This window comes from Hyposmocoma kahamanoa, unplaced genomic scaffold (assembly GCF_003589595.1).
Source record: "Hyposmocoma kahamanoa isolate Upper Pololo Valley unplaced genomic scaffold, ASM358959v1 220, whole genome shotgun sequence".
Taxonomy (NCBI): domain Eukaryota; kingdom Metazoa; phylum Arthropoda; class Insecta; order Lepidoptera; family Cosmopterigidae; genus Hyposmocoma; species Hyposmocoma kahamanoa.
Genome location: NW_020653740.1, coordinates 2,172,434 through 2,193,017, shown reverse-complemented (window position 1 = coordinate 2,193,017; position 20,584 = coordinate 2,172,434).

The window sequence follows — 20,584 nt, the reverse complement described above, 5'->3', positions numbered from 1 at the left end:
TTAAAGCTCTGACACACAATTCTGTCACAGCAACTGTTATGGACAGGCATGTCGCATACCACCAGGCGCACGAATTGTTCGTTCCGTCACAATTGTTGGTATCATAGAAAAAAACTGAAAAACCCATTGATAAGCAGTGCAATGTTAAACTCAACCATTGTAATCAAACAGCAGGGCTAAGAAGGCCGCATTGGCAGAGTCATCATCATCTTATTTAAGAGCTAGACTCTTGTCGGAGTAGCCTTCTCCAGTCCTCACGGTTCATAGCCAGTTCTTTGACCTGTTTATAGCTGTTCACTTTGATCTTCTTTTTTATTTGTTCACTATACGCCATTCTCGGTCTTCCTCTTTTTCTTTTCCCTTCTATCCTCCCCTCAATTATCACTGTCACAAATTCGTCATTACAAATGTCCAAACATTTTCCCCCTTCTCCTCTCTATTGCATTTAAAAGACTTCTCTCCTCTCCGACCCTTTCCAAAACTTTCTTATTTGATATCTTTTCAATTCATTTTATTTTTTCCATTCTCCTCCAGCACCATTCAAATTATTCCAATCTCTCTCTGTCTTTTAATGTTATTGTCCATGTCTCGCATCCATGCAGTGCGGTGCTCCAGACATAGGTTTTGATGAATCCTTTTTTCAATTGTATAGGTATTTTAGAGGTGAAAATTTGTTTTTTTATTATGGAAAGCCTGTTTTGCTATTGCGATTCTAGTCTTTATGTCAGTGGTACATTTGGAATCTTCTGTGATAATACTTCCAAAATATTTGAAATGTATTACCTTCTCTACTGGAATGTCATTTATTTTGATGGGTGTAATTTTGAAAGGATGTTTTGCAGTTACTAATACTTTGGTCTTATTTTTGTTAATCGTCAAACTAAATTCCTTAAAAATTCGTCTATTTCACAGTGTTCTACGGAGATCTCTATAATATTAATTGTGAGTCAATGTGGCCTTTTTAGGCCCCAGTGTTTATTAAAAAGCTTTTATCAAAGTCTGTTTTTCCCAATCGATTGCACATCAGTGATGCGTAAAGCAGTATAGAGTAACAGCAGTTACGCGATTCAAAGTTTCACCGATATTCAGATCTTGTTTTCGTTCTTTTTATGCTTCAACCATAGTTGAGAGTAAACGAACTGAAAATTTTCTGTTGAAATAAAAATGTATTGATGCTGCAATCGATCTGCCGCACAAACCATTAAACTTTAAGCGGAGCGATAGAAAATATCGGAAATACCAGGGATAAAAGCGAAATATTCCTTTGAAACTATTCTTTGTGGTTCATTTGCGAGCTGTTTTCAAACTTATTTTTGAACTCGTTCCCTTTGATGACTGCCGGCATTTCGTCACAACTTGATTGCGGAACTTGTAAAACATATTTTAAAAGAAACGTTTAATTGGCACAATGAACAAAAACCGGCTTGTGTCGCCGGGAATCATACCGTAAATCATGCTACAGAATTATGAGAGCATGAAATTTATTACGCAGCGTCCGGTTGCAAATTTTCATTTCATAGAGTAATTTTCTATACAATACACTTTTATTTATGGTATTGAATCTTTTAGCTAACAAGATATTTAGTAACTAGTAGTAGTCACGAAATTCTAGGTTTCAATAATGATACTCAAACATTCCCTAATACCTAAATTTTCTTACGATTTATAAGCACTTAAACCTTATACAGATAACTTAAAAAGATAGAATCATAACAAGCATGGCGCTAGCATTAGTTAATCAATTCAACTGGATTAAACAGAATCTTAGATTACTTTTTCATCAAGGTATCTGCTGCCATGTTTAATTTGCATGACAATATAATTAAATTTCAGTGCGACTCAAATTGCACTGGCTTTAAAGTCGTAAAGGGGTCTTCAGACGTTTGACAACTCATTAAGTGAGGACGCCGGAATGCGCTTCATTATTTTCTTGGCTTCGACAAACAGCGCCTGTAGCTGCTTTTTGCAGCTGCTGAAGTGTCTAAAATTTGAATACCCTTTTGCTTTATAAAGACCCCTTGTATAGCAAATGAGCCGAGGCGATGTTACTCTAAATTGAAAATAAAATGCTGACTCCATGTTTTATACAATGGAACTGTGTTCTCTTGGAGCAATATTTTGTGGGATTTGACAATTTCGACGGAATCGAACGAATCGAATAACGAATTTCTCAATTTACGATTTGAATTGTTTTGCAATACAAATACAAAACTGATTACCGCTGATATTATTTATAAGCAAAGCCTGTGTCAATAACGAATAAGAATAACAAACGTTGTTTGAATCTGTAGCATAGACTTGCAATTGGGTCATTTTTCAGGCTAGTTTTCTGTACCTAATTTAGGTGGCAGTTTTTATTATATACGTGTTGAAGTATATTTTCGTGAAACATTAAATAATACTTCATGATAATATTCTACAATATTTAAACTATAAAAATAGTCACCGAAATTAGGCAGAAAAAACTAATCTGAAAATTACGCGATTGCGGTCGGTTTCTGAAAGCGCAAGATGTAAATACTGATCTTCACAGTATTTAATAATATAAAATTTCATTCTTATAAAAATGTACTACAATATATACCCACTTAAAGCTTCAAGCACACAAGACCACTAATGTCTAGCTCCACCCGTCCCCTAGTTCCAGCCAAATGAAAATGTAATTACTTTTAATTCTGTCTAAAACAGTGTGCCAAATAAGCCATTATGGAATTATTCTGCTTTTAATGCTCATTAGCTCTATATGGAGTAGGGACTTTCTTGCTCTACATTATATTTCCTCAACAAATTTATCCTTTACGTGGAAATTGTTAGTAGCAAACAGACGTGCCACTTATAGAGAAATCTACCGATTATATATTAAGAAAAATAATGTTTCTGTTTGTTTGTCAATAATGGCGAAACAAAGCAACGTTATCATTGATACAAGCTATCTGCAAAGGACATGTTGTACATATCGTATATTTATATAATACTAATATTATAAATGCGAAAGTAACTTTGTCTATCTTTCTTGGTGGTGGTGGGTCAATAAACCTAGAATATTTTTGAACACCATGCGTGTTACATCTTCAAAAAGATTATACAAAATTCTCGCAGCGAGCCGGTAATCGCTTACAACTTTGCCATCAGTAAGCGATACCAAGAAACTGCGATTCCTTTGACGTCGTCTCTCTACTTCATCTTCACGTATTTCTTGTCCGAGCGCCTCCACAACTAACAGTATTCACTATTTTTTTACACAAATGATGTACAAACGATACGGCTCGAGCTGCCGTTGGTTTTATGTCTGTTACATTTCACGCCTAAACTGCTGAACGATTTTGATGAATATTGGTATAGAGATAGATGGGACTTATGAGACGAATGAATGGATGCTTTTTGTCACAAAAGTAAATCTTAAGGAGGGTAAAATAGGGGATGAAAATTTATATGGATAATCAATAAATCTATGAAAATTAGTATAGTATAGCAGATATTATCAAAGTACTTATTCTACGAAGACTACGCGTCGCGGGCACCAGCTAGTAGTACATATATATAAAATTTATAGAATTTCAGTTTGACTGCTTACATGTAACTTCCACTATCTAATATAACAAAACGAATGGATTATCTCGAACAATGTAGGTAAACACTGGAGGTTTCTCGATATTGAAAACTTTGTAACATCATAGACAAGGAAATTACTCGCGAGTACCAAAATGTTCGCGTCCCCGGCCACCCTTGGATTACCCGACACCAGCAGATGGCGTGCCATCATCTTGACGTCTACTCATTCGCTCAGAACTAATTTCACCGGAATTAATTCTGAGTACACCGCCGACATTTTGTGCCAGGTTCTTATTAGCCTTGATATTTGAAGTTGTTATAAGGATTGCTAAGTACGTGTCACTGTATCATAATATATCATAGGTTACTTATATGACAGTCGTGTAAATTCTAAGGTAACATACTTCTACGACGTTAAGTTTTAATATAGACTTTTTCATTTGTTTTATTAAATATTTTTACATTTACAGCTGGAAGATTTTCCTGTAATAATTTATTATGTGGACTCATAGATATACGTGTATATTAATAAATTACCTTCAGCATGTATTAATTAACTGCCTCCGTGGCCGGACGGTTACCATGCTGGACTGCCACGCAGAGGTACCGGGTTCGAATCCCGGACCGGAAGAAATATTCGTACGGCCTACATTTATTTCTCCTGTGAGTTTTGTTGCAATTTGTGGTTGTCTACATATGTGTATGTCCATGGCACCCGCGACACGGGGTTTCCTTAGAGCAGGGTCATGAGTATGTGCGTTATTTTATTATTAACTTTTAACAGTATTGGAAAGACGTGCTAGCCATGGTAACGTAATGGTTTGATCTACCACCTATCATTTAGAAGCCGCGGGTTCGAATCTGTGCTCGCACCTCTGAGTTTCTCGGAATTTATGTGCGAAATTTAATTTGAAAGTTTCGATGAAGGAAGACATCGTGACATGGATTGGTGATGAAACATGCAGGTCGAAGAAGGTTTACAACCCTCGAAAATTGTGTGAAGTTCCCAACCCGCATTGGACCAGCATAGCGGACTATGACCCTTGAGAGGAGACCCGAGCCCAGCAGTGGTACGTATAAATGGGTAGAAGATGATGATGAAAAGAAATAAATTAATGGCCGAAACGGCCTGCCAAAATTTCAGTATAATAGGTAGGTACTTACAAAGAACAATCTGGAGGCTTTTGTTAAAAAATATTAGTTATGAGGTCAGAGCCTTGAGGCAACTTCACGAATTTCATAATTAAATTAAGCCAGTATCCCGACGGAATGATCAATCGGGTCTCCCAAGATTGTAACGAGACTTGAGAGTTGGCCAATTAATTAACCGTGGACTGAAAAATCTTGAGATTATGAATTTTGTCTTAAATGTAATAATCTCGGTACTCGTCTTCAAAGAACGACGACAACATTCCACACGAAACCAAAATTGTCGTAACTCAAAATTGTCGGATTCGATCGCGATGAATGAACGAATTCAATCACGATTTGAAAGTAAAGAAGGCTTGTTCTTCGACTAATAAATAAATGACCACTGGAATTACCTAAAGATTTAACAACCACTAATATAAAAAAATAAACTTAAAGATTTATTTGTAAACAAATTACAAAATTGTGATAACTTTGATTGTTTATAAATATATTTACTCAATCCCATTTCAGTAGGTAACAAATTTTTGAGTATTTATACGGATTACTTAAATATTACGTAATGCTTCTTCTGTCAGCAAATATTGTACATATGCATTATGTGGATACAGTTCACATTATGATGAACCATATTGGTTTAAAATGTGACTAGAAACATCGTATATTATGTTTCATATGGTAAATAAATTTAACAAAATACAACAAAACACGCTGCTACGTTTGTATGGCGTTACCATACTTATGTCATCACAACGTGACGGAATCCACATCTTGGTGAAATTTTAACATACTTTGTCCAAAAATCTAAGTATCCATTTTAAAAGTATTGATTTCATACTTAAGAAAGTATGAAATAAAACTCAAACGTTACAAAGATTTCAATAAACAAACCGTTACCCTAGATTTTCCTTCGCACTTCGCACAATCGACTAGAAATGGTAAATAAATTCTACGAACAATAAAACCTACGGCTGCAATTCACTAGCGCGTTCTATGATAAATGTATTTCAAACACATAGTAGGCAGAGCGCACTCGTACCATTGAAACTGGAACACAGAAGCAATTTGGCTGTTACATAAATGTTTCCGTGTTGACAAGGACGTAGTTTCCATTTCATATTCCAACCGAGATGTGACTGTCTAGTGCATAATATTTGAACCGTAGATGTTGAGTACCTGGTGAAATATTGTAATGCTACGTCAAACAAAACCAGATTCAAGAGACATGACAAAACTTCAACTTAGTATTGCCCAGTTTTAGTCTTCTTAATACACAGCACCACCTATTTTCAAAAATGTCTATCCCAATCCTTATTAACGTGCAATAACGACGTGAAGAACTTGTAGTTAGCGACTCGCCTGTCCATGATAGTTGCAGTGACACTCAAGACTTTAAATCGCAAATGTTTAAGGGGCACATCACTGCGCTCGTCACCCAGAGACATAAATTCACAAGTCCCATGTGACAGTAATTTCACCAGCACCTTTCCCTTCAAAACCGGAACGCTTTTAATATGCTCACATTACTGCTTAGCGGCAGAAATAGATAAAGTGGCAGTATCTCCCTGGATGTACCCTTTCACAAGAAGCTCAAATGTTACTAAGTTAAATAGGTTTTATTTTCGATAAATATACAAGGTATTTACGAAATCATATACCAAATAAGTCTACAGAAAAAATAAGATTTTTTTACCTTAACGGTAGAGAAGTTCGTCGAGTGCCGCGTCCTGGAGTGCCGCGCCCAAGGTCCTTAAACTTATTCTTAGGCGGAAGTGGCTGTCAGCTTTCTGGTCACCGGAGGCTTTAACGAAGCGAACTAAAAATACCTTTTTAGTATGTGGTAAACGACACTACTAGGTACCTTATAACTTATAACAGTTGCAATGCTATTCAGAGCTTTCAAACAGTGAGAGCTGAAGGACACTATGATAGCACTTGTCACACTGAGACATGATGTTATAAGTCCCATGTGCCTATAGTTTCACAAGCACACTTATCCTATAATACCGGAGCGTGGTAATGCTCACATTACTACTTGACAGCTGAAATAGGTATATCCTTAGGGAGGAGTATCGCCTGTGGTCACCAGGAACCCGGAATGTCCAACGCAAGTGCCATTAAAATATAATGAACATGAACGCACTAAAACTGTAATAAATATTTTAATATCTGTTAAGTCATGTCGCAGCGGTACCATATGTATTTTAATGTACGAAAATTGATAAATTTTATCTGAAGCATACAATAGCGGCACTCCAATGAACGGAACACATTACGCTGTGTGAAAATGCCTTTATTTTGTGTAAATATTGGCCGCAATTTATTCGTAGCGTTAATTTTCCCACTACCGAATGGATTTGAGAGTCGGTTTTCACATCGTGTTTTGGGTACGCGATAAATCTTTTGTTAGTGGCTATTATTCCAATTACATGGTATAAACAGTCGCGGAATTGTGTGTAATAGCGACTGTACAAATTAATTAATGGACGCTTAGAAAATAATAAGTATATCAAACTAAATTGTTTTGTAGATGATATCATGAGAAATCAAATAGGTAAGAAACTAATGTTCAAAAAGATCTGCGGCGATCGACCTCTTTGGACTCTTTTTAACAATTATGTCGATAGAAGCCGAAAAACCTCTATCGGACTGTGAGTTCCACCCTTGGTTCCACCAGTGGATCCACGAGGATTTTGATAGTACGCATGTCTCCACTAAATAACATGGGTGGAACTATTAGAATTTGTGAATCCTTTTGTCTCCACTCCGTTTGTAAAGATACCCAATATATAAGATCTGGTAACAAACGCTTAAAGAAATTCATAAGATCCGCGGAATCGATCTGTAGCTCAGTTGACAGAGCGGTGTCCCTAGTTCGGCAGACAGACGCAAGTTTGAGTCCTGTCAGATAGAAGGGATTTTCTGTTTGTTCGACCTTTGTATTAATAATTATCACACATAGGAAATGAAACTTCTGTCATTTTTCAGACATTTCTTTGTCTCGGGTGACATATCCTTGGTGATTATGGACAGTGATTTTAAAGTTATAATAGCTCTTCTATTGGTTCAACAATCTTGAACGTGAAGCGAACCCATACATTATTAAAAGAATTTGTAGTTAGGCAACGATATCTATTTACTAGCGTACTAGATGCACAGTTCCATACGTACGCTGTGTTTCGCGGGTATGCGATGAAGACACACTTCAATATCATAGATTAATAACCAACAGAGTGTTCTGAGAACACAATAACAGAGTAGGGATAATATGAATAAAAAATAAAATAGTTACTGTAACCATAGTAACTATTTTATATATAAATGTATAAATGAAAAAAGATTTTTTTATATAATATCAAGTGACGGGACGAACAAGTCGTGCGCCTCATGGTAAGCTACACGCCTGTCCATAGCACTTGCAGTGCCACTCAGAGCTTTAAATCGCAAAGATCAGAGGGGCCACTGCCACTGCGCCCGTCACCCTGAGACGTAAGTTGACAAGTCTCATGATCCTGTAATTTCACCTGCAAAAAAGATTGGTCTTTCTTCAAAGAAAAGTACATAACATAACATGAACTATTTCAACGACTAGACTGTATTTTTTTCCTTTTACTTAATTTGTTTTTCTTTTTAGTAATATAATAATTATAAATAGTAAGCGAAAGATCCCTGGGTCAATGCAAAATGAAATGTATTGTGTAACTAATAGCGATCATGCCTGGGACTTTACGTTAATTCCCCAACTATGGATAAATATCATTGGTAAACACTCAATATCCTTTCAGTTGCCACCCTGAAATTTGACACCCCGAAAATTGCCAACAAAGAAATAAAATGACGGGAAAATAATCCTCGAATCCATCCGAATTTAAAATCACGATTTAAGCTATTTTTTATTTCTAAAGGTATGGAAAACGATTTTTATTTTGCCGAGAATATTATATCATTCGCTATGAGTTATAGACTGTCACGTCTGTCCACGGTATTACGGTACTAATACTCTTTGACAAAATTCAACACTAAAACAAAACACTATCACTATTCATAGTGTTTTGCTTGGAACATGTAGTTGCTGTGAATGTTCTTGTCTATGCACTGAAGTCGTAGTAGTTCGGTTAGTTCATACTTGATTGACCAAACGCTGAAACCATAAATGTTTTATCGAGTTCTTAGGTTTCCGCGATTGTTACACATAGGAATTGAAACAATTTTTTCGGATCTGAATCGCATGTATTTCGTTATTCAAACAAACTAACTTTTCGGGCTCCTTACAGGTGTCATGACTGGCTGTTTCAGTACCTTAGATCCAACAAAAATAGTTTCATTTCCTGTGTGTAACAATCACAAAAACCTAAGAACTCAATAACTGTTACATATTTCTTTGAAAAATATTCAAATTTATGTCAGTTGTCTTTATAATATTTTATATTTTATGTGGAGCTAAATAATTGCTTCATTTATGCCATTTGCTCGCATAAACTCCGACGTGATTGATTTAAACTAGTAACCTATGGCGAACGGCTATGGAGTGGAATTCCCTACCTGCAGACTTGTTCCCTGAGTTTTATAACTTAGACCTTTTCAAGGCGAGAGTGAAAAAGCATTATTTAGGTGTGCATGCTCCATCGTCGACTTCATCCCCAAGCAGCACACCCATATCTAACTATATACTATAAGACATCTAATAGAATTTAATTCGATTGAATATTTTAAGAGTTCAAATTCCCTCAAGATATCTCAAAAAAGGTTTCTAGATAATAAAGTAAAAGTGGGCACAACTTTATTAGTAGTGTTAAGAGTCATTCTTATCTTTTTTCTGAAGTAACCCTTCTAGAATGCTACAAGATCATTTGTAGAATGTAGACAGTTTTTATTTAGTCTTGTAGATAGTTTTTAGATAATTTATAGTCTATGATAGTTTTCTTAGTAATGCTATTTTAAAACCAAAATACTAAAGCGTTACAAACATAGGACGCAATCCTCTTAATACTAATAGATTTCATGTTTAATGGCTTACAAAATATAAACTATATACATTGCAACATGGCGAAATTAGATATAATATTTCTGACTTTTTCGCGCAATGTTTAGTCGGTTGGAAAGCGCAAATTGACGTGCGACTTTAAATACATTGTGAAAAGTGATGTAAAACCTGTCATAAAAGTAATGCGCTCGCTAAATTTTGAATATTTAAGTATAAAATATAAACTTAATAAAAATAAAGTTATCGATTTTCGGTTTTAAATATTTGTAGAAAGCTTAAATATACAAAATAACTCACAAAACAAACCATTTCCAAGAAGTTCTAGCCTTTTTCAACTTAGATTTACTTTTTAAAAACAAAAGGAATTTTTCTCGGCTACTTCATAGTCATTCTTTGAAAATAAAAATGGCGATAAAAATTTAAAGCTTTTTTCAAAACACAGTTGGGAGCATTTTGTCTATAGCTTTATCTATAGAAAAACTTTAGACTACGAAAAGATTATTTTTACTTGCTTTAGTGTAGTTGAACTTGTCGAAGAATATTCCTCCTATGAGATTTTTATGATTGTCTACAAAACGCGATGTTTCTAAGTGATTGTTTCTTTTGACAGTATTACAAAACCCTTATAAGCTTTTACCAAATAATGACCGCTTTATGTATTAAAACACTTTTCAAAACACTAGGTCAAAAAAACAATTGGAAAAAATCCAATTTGTCGCAAAAAAATGTTATTCTGCATAATTGTATGGAATGTGTTATAATATGACTAGAAAGGTGGATAAATTTACTATCATTTAAATATAAGGAATATTTTAATGACATACCTAACTTATGATAAAATTTTTATTACAACATTGAGGTTACTTTTTCACGCCAACCACATTTTACACAATGATTTCACTGTATTATTTTGATAAACGGCACAATACACATACACAACATTGAAGTACAGTAGTTTACGCGCTCATTTCAATTGTTTTTATCATTTCACAACACGGAATTACTTCACAATGTTTATTTATTTGTCAACAAACAAATGCCGGCCATGACCGGCCCTAGCGCGAATTACGACTATTGTATCCAGCGTTGCCAATTTGTAGGGAATTCCCATTGACTTACAAATAAATGGACGACGGGTCTAATACAAAAACCACGAAACAAACGTTTCAAGTCAACCTATTTAAACGTAGTGACATGTAAAGGAATATGAAAAAGCTAAAACATTGAATTTAAATTGTAATGTCATCGCAGTACTGTCTAATTTTGCCTGTCTAACGCCATATTCAGCTTCTACTGGAAACTAACCAAAATGCACCATATGTAAATAGCTTCTAGTGAAAAGTACTTGAACACAGGTATAATGGAGTAGCCTTTATTATTTATAAATAAATTTTATATGTAAATGTTGAATTTTATACAATGCCATTCATTACGAGCTAGGGGTGTCTGATTTTTTTTCTTGAGTTTCGAGAATTCTTGTACCCGATTTCTCGAGTTATTCGAGAATTTTTTTTAAAACCGTAAAAAATCAGCTGAACCAACTATAAAACTAAATGTGAACTTTTCGAAAGTTGTTTTGACCTGGGTGTTTTGAGTTGTGCCCCGAAATAAATTCCATCGTTCTTGGTCCCAGGTTCGATTCCCGGTAGAACCAATTTGGGAAATGAACTTTTGTAAATTGGTTCTGCTCTGGGATTCTGTTGTTCTGATACTCATTGGGAGTATGTACAGAGAGTTCCCTAGTTTCAGACCAGGTGATTGTCTTACAATAGAATACCAACACCAGAACAATTTAGAAAAGTTAATTTGTTAAATTGATCCTACGGGTATCGAACCCGGGAACTTCTCATCCAGTGCCCACAGTGCAAACCGTTAGGCTATCAAGGTTGTACTATTTGTATTATTATGCATTGTTTGCATGTGAAAGCTACAAATTGCTTAAACTTTATAAAAAAATCCTATTTAATTTGCAGTGTCAGTCTGATTCAATTACCTTCTTTGTTTCTTAAGTTGGTATATTTTGTCATTTATCCAACTTTTGATTTTTAATGCATTTTGGCGGTGTAAGATGTTCTCTGATAATACTTGTCACTTTCTCTTTAAGTTCAAGCTATGTTTACTGGATAAATTCCTGTATTCTCTCCTTTCAATGCAATGTTCACTCATTGTTGTAATACCAAAGCTTTAATATAAATTTAATAAAATTTGATATAATGCCTAGGCACCAAAAACCTGATCTTACTAGCAATGTTGGCAAAGCTGTTTTTTTTAATTTTCTTAAGCCTTTGCTGGTTATGTACATATCCGATTGTCTGAAATGAGCCGACCAAACAAATTTGTATATTTTCAGGATAAAATGTTCTTCTCGTCGCGATTCAGCTATTATATTTCTCCATAGTGAGCAAAGTATAGATGAATATATCTCGAGGAAAACTGAAACAAATACATTTATTATGCCATGCCATAAGAAATGTACCGATGTTTCGATTTTTTTAAATTCAAATTTAACGTAAAGCCAAACTTTCATAATCCTGAAAACCGATTCATAATAAAACCGTTATGCTTGAGGGAGTTTTGGATGCTTATTACAAAGAAAAGACTAAGTTAGCTTAGGTTTGTTTTGTAATATTCTAAAAAAAATCTAAAAAAATACTTTCGGGATTATGGAAATTCATGCTTACGTTATTTCGGGCAAATGTATTTTCGATCTTCTGATTCGTAACCCCAAGCCGTAGAAAGAGTACAACAATATTTGAAAGTATTACTAACATGTATTAAAAAATATTTTAATAATAACATTAGCATCAAAGCGACTCTATGAAATTTTTGTTCTAAATATTTTAAACGCTTGTGTTTGAAACAATTGAAATTGACGTGTTGGGTCTCATTCAGTCTTTTACGCTAGCTATGAGTCGGAAAGAGACAGTTAGCTATTTGATTATTTTGATTGTATAAAAGTAATCAAAATACTATGTATATACTAGTACTATATATACTAGTATATATATAAATATTATATATACTAGTGTGTAAAATAACACTTTTAAATGATAACTATGATAACACAATGTAGTACTCACTGAAAATATTTTTACTGCCTCTGTGGCCGAACGGTTACCATGCCGGACTGCCATGCAGAGGTCCCAGGTTCAATTCCCGGGTCGGGAGAAATATTTGTATGGCCTACATTTATTTCTCTCGTGAGTTTGGATGTAATTTGTGGTTGTCTACGTGGGTGTCCATGGCACCCGCGACACAAGGTTTCCCTAGTGCGGGGCTATGTTGAGTATGTACGTTATTATTATTATAGTGATATGATTTTTGGGGATTTGGAACAATTGGCATTGGCAACGCTGATTGTATCGAATGATGTGATTTAATATCCAAGGTTTACTACCTCCGCCAGATCTTTTAGTATTCTTTACTTTATCCATTTTGCATAAACTCTTACAACGTCCAATAGAGTAAAAACTCTAATTGTAGTATGTTTTTAAATAAAATCTACTGAAGACGCGCTATAACGTGTTTGTCAATAAGTACAAACACTACAGAATGTCTATAAATTAAATATATCTAGAATAAATAAAGAATAAATTTAAGAACACTAGTTTTTAGAGTATTAATACTTGATGTGTATAGAACAATTTTACTAAAAATAATCAGTTGTTCTACAGATGAACTTAAAATAAGGACTATAAGAGTAAATCTTAAGAGAGATTACACTTAATTAAGTTGTTTGGTATTGAGAAGGTTTTAAAATTTGGACTTGAGTGAAATAAGTCTATAAGAACAACTTCTTTTTTCTAAAACCATTTATAGAGAACTATTATCTAAATCTATACCATATTAAGACTGTTTATAGATATAACAGTTTTAAGGCGTTTAAAGTGTGCTCCTAAGGTCGTCACTTTCCATCAAGTGAGATGGAAGTCAAATGCGCACTTATTTTTTTAATAAAAAAATTTTGAAAAGAATTGACTTTTCAAAAAAAAAAAGTCAAAATGAGACCTAGAAGACCGGTCGCTTTGTGATTGCCTTCAAAAAAAAATACCGATAATATTTCAAGTACTTATTCCTTAAGATATATCAATCTTAATCCAGTCTTTGTAAAACCATTTATGAATTCCTTTATCAATCATCTGTTAGTGACGTGACAAATTTACCTCTCTCACAAGCAGGGTTGATCTGATGTATGTAGGGCAGCCGTCACTGATACGCCAATGTCACGCTGCCTCTGGCATGTAACAAGGGTTTGTATCCGATGACTAATGATAACAGTTGTTTGTTTATACGCGCCTAGTACTCGGGTATATGGAGAGAGGTGAATTGATGGATAATTAAGTAGGATCTAAGTAATGGCTATCTTTAGATATCAGCTCACTGGTATTAGGGTAATCTTGAATGATTGCAGGTAGATAATCACTGAAGATTTATGTGTCATCGACTTTACAACCATGTTACTAGTTCTATTAAAGTTATTTAGCAATTTGATTCTAAAATGCTCCCAAAAAAACAATTTAACTTAAACAATGCAACGAAACACCTCGAAACTCTTCAAGTCACTTCACAGTCGCGCCTGATGTTGAAAAGCTAAGTACTTTGTAGGTTTGCTTGTGTATATATAGTCCTGCATATGTATGTGTTATAATGTGTAATATTTTTTTACCATTTTTTAACGGATGTTATTCACATCCAGTTAAACATACTAACTAGCAATGCATACAAAGCTTTAAAGCCAAGAAATATACAGCAAACAAAATTGCAGCTTCACCAGGCACAGGGATGTATCTTATGAATAATTCGTACGCAATACACTGAATGCAGTTGCACGACTCACATTTTGCATTGTAAACTGCGCCGCAACAAGTATCCCTTGTTGTTTCTCTGCGATGAGACAGAGAAACAACAAGGTATGAAACAGGGAATGAATTCCTTTTAACTCTAATATTATGATTCTCGGGTAACATTCCTTGTTAATCTCGATTAATACGCAACACGTAAAGGTACTCACTTTACTTAAGCTAAATACATTCGCAGGTAAGAGCATGCTTCTAAGTACAACGCCTTCTTTGAAATACTTAACATAATTCGCACGTTGAAAGCAATACTTTAACTAAACGAAAATCGCGCTTTTTAAAATTGAAACTTATTTTGAATTCTTTGTTTATACTTCGTTTCAATCTATTTTGAACAAAAAGTAAACAAACAAGTCCCCCGACCCGACCATAGACGGTTTAGTGGTGGCCAATTGTAACGCCAACTACAAATCGATTAATTAATTGAATGAATCGATTTGTTCAATTGAGTCACACTAGCGGTTTTCCTTACATAACCTATACTATAAACATATTAAAAATTTCAATTTAAATCCTCCTTCAAATCCTTACACTTAGATACTCGTTCGATGCGATTGAAATGTTGGGCTTAATAATCTATTGTTAAACTCTAATTGATTGAACCGAATGTTTTTTTTCGAACAGCACTATGCATCCATAGGCAAGTCATTGAAGTATAGATGAATTAACCGCACTTTTGGACTAACATTTTTCAAATACGATTTTACAATGCTATTCAAATGAATATTGTTGGAAAAAGTGGCGATATATCAACTTGTGTTACTTATTCGATTTATTGAGTGATTGCTTTAGAATTTTAACCAAACAGGTTTATTACTTTTTGTTCAAAATGGATTGGAACAGACTTTAGTATCTATTGCTGTATCCAAATGCTTTGATTTTTTTGTTACCAAGTGACGTGAAAAATAAGTGCGCCTGGTGGTAAGTGACACATTCAAAGCTTTAAATCACAGAGATCTGAGGGGCACTGCCACTGCTCCCGTAAGCCTGAGACGTAAGTTGACAAGCCCCACGTGCCTGTAGTTTCACCAGCACCCTTCCAAACTGACTTTACGTGGGAATTTACAAAATATAAACGGTAGCAAAAGAGCTTTTAGTGGAAGAGTTCATCCAGAGAAGTACTGCCACCTTACCTATTTCTGCCACCAAGCAATAATGTGAGCATTACTGCATTCCAGTTTAGAAAAGTAATGGTACTGGTGAAATTACAGGCCCATGGGACTTGTCAACCTATGTCGCAGGGTGACGGGCGCAGTGGTAATGCCCATAAGATCTTTGCAATTTAAAGCTCTAAAGGGCACTGCAACTGTTATGGATGGGCGTGTCGTTTACCACCAGGTGCACGGCTTGCTCGTCCCGCCACTTGGTATCATGAAAAAAAAATTGCAAAAATTTCCTAGGCTAACTCTTTCACAAGGAACTCTCCTGCCACTGATATTTTTTTATTACGTAAACAATTATAATATATTTCACGTAAAGTAAAATGCCTATTAGACATATTTAATTTAATGGTCATTGAGAAGTTTGGAGATCCAAACAATCCATCGTCAGCTCTCAGGCAAAAACTTGGCAAGCAAAAATAAAAAAAAAATAAATAAAAGTCAATTCCTAGGACTACCATTAAGCTGTATTGTTAATTTGCAAAAACTTAAGCAAATTATGAATAAAGTTACAAGCACTCGTTGCGAAGTGAATTGCACTTGCAATTTAGAGTGCGCCAAGAAACTTAAAACATTGCTTCTCGAGAGATATCGTGGAAACTGGTGAATAATTAAGCAACTTTATTGAACATTTGAAACTTAAAATAAAACTTATATTTTGAAACAATTTAAATGTGCAACAACTTTATTGATTACGCTAAAAACATTTCACACCAGCAATGAAAAAGTGACACAACTCACATTTACAAAAATTTACAGAAAACATGTTAAAAGTTTTATGATTCGTGAACTGTTCTTAGATGATATACTATAAAAAACAATGATTGCTCAATGGAAGAATAAAGAAATACATGATGTGTCCCTGTTTTTGTGTATATATTTTATTGTTAAGTCACTTTCGTATGTTTCTGATATTTCGGAGCTTAATTAGAAAAGTCATACCTTTGAAAGTACCTTGTATAACTAATAAAACAGAAATACATTGTATATAAGTCTGTTTTACGATTACGTCGAAAATCAAATTTTACTGTTTTATTATTTCTTCAAAATGTATTTCTAAAACCTTAGGAATTTTCTTTCGGAATTAAAACAAACTATTTTATCACTTTGAATTTTTACATTATTGACAATAAGTAAAAACATAAGAAATTGAAATTTAAAAAATATATTTTTTGAAATGTGTAAAAAAATCATATGCTTACACCAAATAAACATGATATCAAACTGCATGACATTATCTTTCATTCCAAAAAACAATGAAACATATTTATTCAAATGTTTTGCGAAATAACTCCATTAATTTTGTTATGTAGTTTTGTTATAGCGGCGACAAATGCCGAATGTTAGAATCAAGATCCATAACAAAAACACATAGGATATCCGAAGACTCGGTAACTGGACCCGTGGGTCAGATAGTTGAAGCAATGCTCCGGTGCAGCGTGATCGTGGTTTCAGGTTCACCGGGTTGACGAAATTGTCTTCTATGTGTTTGATCTTTGCAGTCAGAATTATAACAATGAAACATATTTAATCATTTTCAACAAAGTCCATGAACATGAATTTTCAGTTACGAGATTCCCGTTTCGTCCCTCGTTTTACTCGTTTGGAGTGTTGTGCCACAGTATGTTTTTTACGTCTCTTATTTCAGTATTTTCGAATTTCTGTCCAACAGACTTTAAGTTTTTTTCCCCTTTTAGGAAATGGGAAGGGATGTGGAAAAACCCTTGCTTATTCCGCGCTTACATCATAAAAGGAACCTATAGGCAATATTTCACATTTTTTTGCTTCAGCATTTTCGGCTGTGCGTTGATATTTATTTATTTATTCACAATATTAGTTTACAGCGGAAGCCAAAACCTTATATGCTAGTTAATATACATATAGTCACTTTTAATTAAATTACATAGGTACTCTGCATTGAATTTTTAAAAATTCATTGAGGAACAAAACACCATGTTTCAAGAATTCGTTTGAACTGTCATGGAATATGTCGGCACGTGACTGTTGTGTGAGCAAATGGTTAAGCAAAAAAGTCGTCCGAACAGTGAAGAGAACAAGGAACGCACGCGCCTCTGTAGGGCAGCACACCCGAGATACCACTTTCAAGTTGTCAACCCCACCATTCAAAACAGCATGATAAGGCATTATGAGCATGCATTAGTTTATGCCGCAGTAATAGGTTGTAGAAATTGCTCAGCTGAAGTGGCAGTGGGCGGAGCACGTAGCTAGGAGAACCGATGTCCGTTGGGGCGGAAAGGTTCTTCAATGGCGATGGTTCAGTGGGTAGGCCCCCCTCCGGGTGGATCGACGACCTGGTACAGGTCGCGGGAAGCCGATGGATGCGGGCAGCGCAGGACCGATCGTCGTGGAGATCGTTGGGGGAGGCCTATGCCCTGCATTGGGCGTCGTATGGCTGAATGATGATGATGAATAGGCTGTCCAATCCAATCACTCCGTACATAAACAAAGAAAGGAAAAGATGCGGGTATACATTGTACATCTGTTTATAGGCAAATCTTGCAAACCTTGCGCCTTTTCTATCATGTTACTATGTGGTTTCGCGAGGGTCCCACACTGCCGCTCCAAATTCCAATACGCTACGAACATAAGGTTGCAAAGCATCAATGCCACCTAGGAGTCGGAGAAGGGATACATAATTTAGGACTCCGTTTTAGTCCCTTATGCAAAAAGAGGAGTTTATAAGTTTGCCTGAAGCCTTTGTCAATATACCTACGTCTGTATTTTTGTATGTCTGCCTGTAGCATCGTAGCTCCCAAACGGGTGGACTAACCGCAACGCGGAATTTGTATTTGAAAGCTAATTTCTTAGCTATGTTTGATGAATATCTATTCAGCCGTTTATAGATCATCAACTCTTTTCCCAATTAGTGTATTTATGTTATTTCCACTCGTCCAATCGACTTGAAAGTTGGAATACTATAGACATCCGTTTATATGCAGCAGTAGAGCTCCTTGTGGAAGCTTTCGTCTAGGGAAGTACTGCCACCTTACCTATTTCTGCCGCCAAGGAGTAATGCTCGCATTACTACGTTCCGGTTTTAAAAGGTGCTGGTGAAATTACAGGCATTTGGAACTTTTCAACTTATGTCTCACGGTGACAGGCGCAGTAGCAATGCCCCTCAGATCTTTGCATGTTAAAGCTCTGAGTGGCACTTCATTATTTACTTGTGCACTAGTGTAGTCACTAGACCGACACACAACGTCGTGCGATACTTGATGACGATTACATTTGCTGATGACTGAATCATACACTGGTCTTTAACCAGCTAAGATTGTCATCAAACATACTTAAGAACCATCCCAATTAAATTTATCTTCAAATAATAACAAAACAACCGCTTTGAGATCAATTATGACTGTCTGGGAGCTACGATGCCACAGACAGATAGAGACACAAACAAAGGCTTCAAACTTGTAAATCCCTTTTGCGTAACTTTTTTATTAAATAATTATAACTTTTTTAAGAAAAAAAATCGACCTTAAAAGTTCATGGAATTATATATATTTGCCAAAGTTATTTGAAATCGGCCACCGGAAAGTGTGCGAAACCGGATCCATCCCCTACTTTGCCTCCCTTAGAGGTGGAATATTTTCTTCAAATTTAAATGGGACTAATAATGAGATACACTCTTTCCAACAAAAAATACACACATTAAAAAATCCTCCTGCTTTTCCGAAGTCGCTAAAAAACCGACCTCAAAAGCTCGCTCCACTTGCTCTGCTCTGTATTCGTTACCGTGGTCTCCTCAACAATAACTCAAACACATAATATGGAAGTCCTCGTCAAAACGAATAACATAAACCCAAACACAAGGTATCTGCTGTACACTGATGAGGTTATTCTCATCTTTTTGCCATTTTCAGTATCAAATCAGCTCTATGTCACAAGAACATTTTACTTTCATTCGAATTACATCGATGTGCCAAGCTTCATTAAAATCGATTACTGAAAAGTTTGTGAATTTCAATACTAGATTCATCTTCTAATGTGCCATCCTTGAAGGTAGGCAGGGGACTACTTTTGGATACCCTCTTTTCAATAAAAAAGGAATCATCGAAATCATAAACGTCAAAAAAATACAGTCGAATTGAAAACCTCCTCCTTTTTTCAAGTCGGTTAATAACTATTCAACTAAAGCAACCGGTAACATATGATTAATGTAAATCACGGTGGCATATATCTAGCATGAACAATAATATGCATGTAAGAATTTTTTGAGGATTTTTTTATCCAAGCTCAAATGAAGCATGCTCATTTCATATGCCTTGTAGTTCCCTTCTCACGCCAGTCACGTTTGTCAAAGATGAGACATGCGAATCTCTAACGAATGTTTGCTTTGACTTCGCAGTTTCGTATCCGGACTCGTTTCTGTGAATATTTTAGTACTCATTTTCTGTATGCGCCATTTTTTTAAAAAGTTCATTTAAAATATTGGCGCGAATTTCATTTAAACGTGGAAAGCACAGAAGTCTAAATGCCTATTTATTTAGATTTTGGTGGTGGACAGTGTTTAAAGCCGTTGTTGTAGGCTTAATGGTTTGACCTATCGCCTGTCTCTCGAATCTGGGCTCTGAGTTTCTCGGAATTTACATACGAAATTTACTGTGATATTTACTATGAGCTTTATGGTGAAAGACAACATCGCAATGAAACCTGCACATCGAAGAAGGTTCACAACCCTCGCAAAACGTATGATATCCCCAACGCGCATTGGGCCAGTATGAGGCACTATGGCCTGAACCCACATCTGGGACCCGTGTCCAGCAGTGAGGCGTATAAATGGGTTGCTGGTGACGATGATGAGGAGGATGAGACTAATCAGATTTTAAACAGGTATCCACGTAGTCAGCGTTTAGTTACAT